At 48.7% G+C, this 6,000-nt stretch overlaps 1 protein-coding gene across 3 annotated transcripts in view; it reads right to left on the minus strand.

The window, feature by feature from the left end:
- Positions 1–5,734, minus strand: part of ADGRB1 (adhesion G protein-coupled receptor B1) — a 385,515-nt gene extending 379,781 nt beyond the window's left edge. For all 3 annotated transcript variants that reach the window (XM_073329982.2, XM_073329980.2, XM_078851413.1), the window contains exon 1: positions 5,408–5,734. The gene's annotated coding sequence lies outside the window, so the exon portion shown is untranslated. The remainder of the gene's footprint in view (positions 1–5,407) is intronic.
- Positions 5,735–6,000: the final 266 nt, after the last annotated feature.

Consider the following 6,000-nt stretch of genomic DNA (forward strand, 5'->3'; position numbering starts at 1 on the left):
TAACCGCACACACAGTAGGGACTGGCAGTTAACCCACTAACCTGCAATCCCAGTCTCCAGTGCTGCCTGTTCCACCCAATGAAACATGCACCCACATGCCAAACGCCCCCTGCCAAGATGGATCTCCAGACAAGCATGGAAGGCAACATTTCCCCAGGGAGCAGAACTGAGACAAGCAAAGCTTTATATAGATACATATTTGGTGGGCTTGGTAGTTGATGCATCCTGCTGCCAGATATCACACAGCACTTTGTCTGCAGACATGTTGTGCTAGTCCCATATAATGCAGTACGATCAATAGAGACTGTTCTCTACAAATCACCGGGCCAGATGCCAAAGCTTTTTCTTTGTGTTTGTTTGTTTTTTAAGACCCACACTGGAGTGTGTTTACTTTAGTTTTTCTAAGAGAAGGTATCTTTAGAAAGGGACCAGTCAGACCCCACCCACCCCCCGGTGTGCACAAACCCTGCACTCCTTGCACACCCCTGGAGATCAAACAGGAGAGGTTTGAGTGCCCAAGAAACACAGGCTCAGACTCAAAAACGGGCTTTGGTTCATTTGTTGACCACTGCAGATTTTCTGCAGGTAATTAGCCATTCCTATACCTAGCAACAGGTGAACACAGGCTTGTCAGCGAAAGCTGAGAGGCAGGCAGGTATTTCCTAACAGACCCACTTCAGCCTTCATAGGCTGGGCTTGTTAGAAGGTGAATTCATTTGCACACTAAGGACAAAAAATAACCCTAAAAAGACCTGCATTTCTTAGGGAAAAAAATACATTTGATTTTAGCTTTGCTCAGGAAGACCCAGTTAACCCCCTTACCACCATCAGCATCCATCCCCCATGAAGAAAATAAGGGCCCAATTTCTGCAAAACACTTATGCCCATGAGTAACTGGAGTACTTAGGTGAGTAAAGTTACTCAAGTGAGTAAGCTTCTGCAAGAGTGGACTTAAAACATGCTTCCTCCTTACCCCCCACCATCTTACCATTTCACAAGTAGCATCTTATTATCAGACATCAGAGGGTGTAAGGAGACAGTAAACACACAAACCATGGCAAAGGGCAGACACGTGCCCACTTAATTGGCTTGGATATGAAATCTATGCACAGCCTATTATACATACAGAGCCGATTTAATTCAGACAGCATCTCTTCACCGTAGAGGAGAATCAGAACAGATTCTCTGTTTTACAGGCTGATGTTCAAACCCAGGCGATGCCGAAGGGGGAGAAGCGGTTGATTAAACAGCATCAGGAAAATCTCTGGATTGGGAAGGAAATGTTTTATGGACAGAAGGAAAAATATTAAATCGCCTTTGATATGGTCTCTCTCGCTGGAGGTTTTGAAGACTTACTTATTGCATTTCCAGCTATCATCATCATCTTTCTCTGCTTTTTTAAAGTGCAGGAAAAGAACCCAATTCTTTAGTGGTATTTAACTTTAAAAGAGAGAGAGAGAGAGAGAGACTTGGCCCCCAGGTGGAGTATAACTGAGCAGCGAGCGCCATCTCTCTGTCACTCTGTGTCATCAGGAATAGCTAAATCCAGCCAAAAAGACCCCAAGAACATCCAGGGCCAAATCCAGCCAAAGTGTAAATCCACTGAAGTCAGCTGAGTTACAGCAAGGACGATAGTGGCTCAGGGTCCTTTGCAACAAGAAAGAAAAAAATGGATCTACACAGCCTCTTCCCCTCCCCCTACCAAATACACACACACACACTCTCCCTCTCCCTCTCTTAGTTTATCTGGAGCTGTGCAGTATTAAATGCAGGAGACTGTAATAATCCTTCTCAAGCTAACCCTGCCCATGATAAATCTCTGATGGGGTTTGCTAAAGTGGGTTAGAAATGGGAGATTTGGCTGGGTTATTAGCTTTATTTAACCCCCCGCCCCCAGGGGCTTGCAGAAGTTGGCCTGGATGGTGGGGCCAGTAACCTCAGAAAGCAGGGGGAAGGCAGACAAAGCGGCGCCTTGCAGTTCATCTCAAGCTTGGGGAGTAGACTCCCAGCTGCGCGTCCCTCCTGAGACCAAAGGAAGGGAGTTACAAAGCAGGTGGCTTCTCTCTTTCTCGGGGGTAGCTCCTGGCAAGTGCCTTTAGCTCTGAGAGCGGACTGGGACCCCTCTCTCCCCCTCCAATCAGAGGGGCAGAGGCGTCTGGGGAGCGCAAATCCCTGACGACTAATTTACCCTCTCTGCCTCAGTTTCCCCGTGTTTATAAATCAGGGGGGGAGGGATAATATTTATCTACCTCACAGTGGCGCTATGAAGATTTGCTACCGCCCTTAATCACGCACAGCCATAAACAGATATACATAACCATGGCACTTCAGTCTTTACTGGAACCTGTTATGCATCCAGCCATCCGTTTTCCTCTCGCTCTGAACATCCATTTGAAGCGTGCAGACCATTTCAACCCCAATGGTGCTCACAAGCCCAGAGGATTCAAAATCTCCTTGTTCAAAACCTGCCAGGGGATTGGCTGGGGAAGGGAAGGCTCGCAGGTCTGTAATTCTGCGAAGGATCATCTATTTCAATTTCCCAGGTAGTGCTCAATTGCGGGTGATTTGCCAAGGGCCAGGCGCCAGGAGTGCGCCCCCCCCCCTTTAAGCTCTTTCCAGTGCGTCCTCCGCAGTGAAGTCAGTTCGGGAGGCATAATGCGCACTGGCCCCGGGATAACTCGGAATGGAAGAGCTCCACCGAGCAGGGGCGAAATAATCCTTGCTCCTTGATTAGAAAGTGAAATGAGATCTCTGCCAGCGCCTCCAGCTCCCGGAGCAAAGGACAGTCAGTACAGCCTCTCTGTCTCTCCATTTGGGAGCCTATCACTCAGTGGGAACGGTCTGGATTTTTAAAGCATTTCACCCCTTGCCCCCCCCCCCTTTCCCAAAGGATTATGAAAAACGTGCCCCATTCGGATCGACACCCCCTCCCAGCTGCCCGCATCTACAGCCGCTGCGATTTTCAGCAGCATCCGAAGCAAAGCGGTTATAGGCATTGGATCAAATCAACTCCCAGGGGCGTCGAGGGGGAGTTGGTCCCGAGAACGGAGAGAGAAGCCGGAGTAAGAACTGCAGGACCGAGGTGAATTTGGAATCAATGTGATATACATTTGACGCGGGAGGGGGGGGGGGTTGTTCTCATTACATCCCCAGGCTGCCTCCCATCCCATCTTTATGCAGCTTCCAAGCTCCTCTTGCCGCTGATCTATTTTCTTTTCGCAATAGCCAAAGCTTATGCCCATTATTACTAATATTCCCCCAGTGCTCTGCCCTCATTAAAGTCGCTAAAATCAACTCCACCGCCTGCCTGGGGTAATTTAATAAGGCTGCAACTGCCGATTGAGATCAAAGAAAGAAAGAAAGAAAGAAAGAAAGAAAGAATCAACAGGTAAAGGGAGAGGGAAAGGAAGGGGGAGACCCGTTTACCAGGCACGAAGTGCTTCCAAATGTCCGCCTGTTTGTCCAATGACAGCATCCTTCCCAGGGTGTTTCTTCCAGAGATCATTTGCATCTCAGGCGCTGAAAATCGCTTCACTAGAACGGGCAGGTTTTAGCCTCTGAGCAAGGTGGGTTTTGCTCTTCCCTCTCGCCAGTCATGTCAACTGCGCTGGACCTTGCCAGAGACATATTTCGAGAGAATTTGAAGCTGAGCATAGCAAGAGCCTCGCCAGAGCTGGGGCTGTTCTGTTATTATTTTTTTTCTGCCTTTTGGCTCCTTGACCTTGCCTTGATACTCACGTTCCTCGGTGCAATTAATTCACTGGGACTATTCGCATGAACTGGGCAGTGGTACCCTGCATGAGTCATACATTTGCCTCCCTGCGCTCCAGTAAATAAAAAAGTACCAGCTATCTTGCTGAGTTTATTGAAAACCCGTGACATTATTCGTACAGCTCCTGCCTCTTTGTATCCGGTGCTTGGACAGAATCCGGTTGGACATTGCTGGGAAAAATACATATTAATCCTCAGCCTTCTCTTTCCTAACAGCCTTCTAAGAGCCCTGGCCGAAATATCTATGTGTGAAGGCTGGAGCGTACCTTGATCCACCTCCATCATGTCATCTACATAGAATGTCACGCAGTGAAATATATTTTAAAAAGGAAGAGGTGGATGGGGAGAGGGAAAGACCGACAAATTCTGCTGTTCGTTGCCACACAGGGTGATTTAGAACAAGGTGCCTTGTAATTAAGCATCCCTGATGGAGTCTTCTTTTTTCACAGTGCTGGATAATTCGAGCTTGGGTTTTAAAATACTGAGCAGGTAATATCTCCAGCCGCACTGGAAACTGGGGGGCAGGAGGGGGGAGAGCTTTGATCTGCACCTATGTTAAAGGATCGTTTTCTAAGATGTGAGACAAAGTGTTGTTGGGGGAGACCTGGAGACACAGGGACAGTAAAGGTTTGCGCCTTTTCAAATGATTGCCTGCAGCGGTGCGCGGATGATAAACAAAACAAAAAAGGAAGGGACGGATGGCTACCAAAACTCCCCTGGAGAGAGAGAGGCTGGGGCGGAAAGGCAATTCACTCCCGCTGTAAGTAAACACAACTGCGATTCCATCACACACTTTGTTTTCCAACCTCGCAGACTAAACACAGTATAGGGCATGTCAGCCTGAAATCTGCCTCTCAACAACAGTTAGCCCCATGCTACTTTGCAGCTTAGACCACGTTGGCTTTGCAGCATGGTGGAAATCTTTGGAGGGTGCTAGTTTCCTCTTCCCCCCCCCCCCGTCGGTTTGCTTTCATATCCTTCCCCCCGTTCCCCAAAAGCATCCCTATGGAGGGGCGCTTCATTTCCCCGGGCTGTGCGTACATCCATGCGCTTTTTCTAAGCGCATCAATATTTTCCACGGTGCCGGTTTCTTTTACAGACCGGACCCGCGCCTACAAAAGCTCCAAAACTTCACATCGAAGGTAGGAAGCTTTGATTTGGAACTGAAAGGGAGGAGAAAGTATGTACCGGAGAGGGGGAATGGGTTAACATGATCTCCTGGTCTGGTTCAAAAGGGAACCTCAGATTCTCATTCTCGGGTCCTGCTTTTTTCCCTTCCCTTCCCATGATTAGAAGTCCCCACATTCCATCCAAAGCAGGATAGCAAGCCGGGGAAGTGTCCCTTTCTTTCTTCCCACCCGGGCCCCCATCAATAAGAAAGAAGCCTCTTACCTGATGGACTTTCTAGATTATATCCCGCTCTCCCTTTCTGTCCAATTCCAAATGGAAACCACCAACAAATCCAGGGGTAACCAAACAAACATTTGGCAGCATGTGAAGTCCTGGAGAATGAGGCAGCGCTCTGGCTCGCTCGCCCTCTTCCCTCCCCCCCCCTTCCCCTCCCCACCCGCCCCACTCTCTCCTTTATTCAAAATATTTAACTTTGATTTTAAAAAAAAAACTAAAAGAAAAATACCTTTGGTGTCTCTGCAGGAAGGCGGCTGGGAGAGAAACGCGGAAAGCAATCAATAAAGGAATCCTCAGCAGAGCGGGGGAAAGACAATTAAAAACCAACCAATGATTAGATCCACTGAGACAAGCAAGTCTTCTTTTTTAAAAAATTAAAGGAAGGATCAGGGTAGCTTTCCCACCAGTGTGGAGAGAGAGGACGGTCTTCCCCGGAAAGAGACGTTGGTTAAGATCCACTGGGGTCTCTCTGCTTTTTTTTTTTTTTCCCTTTCCCTCTTTTTAATTCCCACTTCTGAGACGCTCGCTCGCTCTCCCTCTCTGTGAAACTAGATCCAGTCTGTGTAGCCAGAGGCTGCATTAAGGATTACATCAGGCTTTTATAAGCTTCCCAGATCACATATTAGAGTGGGGGGGGGGGAGGCAGGGCTGAAGGGAGGGAGGCAGGGCTGGCAATGAGGGAGGGATAAAACACACACACACCGAGCTCTGGAACAGGCGGCTATAGACCGAGCCCCTACCCGGACACATGCTCCGCTGGCCGGGCTCGAGAGGGACGGAGAGCTGCAGGAGCAGAGGGAGCGCTCCGAACCGGGCATCGCA

The sequence above is a fragment of the Lepidochelys kempii genome, chromosome 2 (genome assembly GCF_965140285.1).
Source record: "Lepidochelys kempii isolate rLepKem1 chromosome 2, rLepKem1.hap1, whole genome shotgun sequence".
NCBI lineage: Eukaryota > Metazoa > Chordata > Testudines > Cheloniidae > Lepidochelys > Lepidochelys kempii.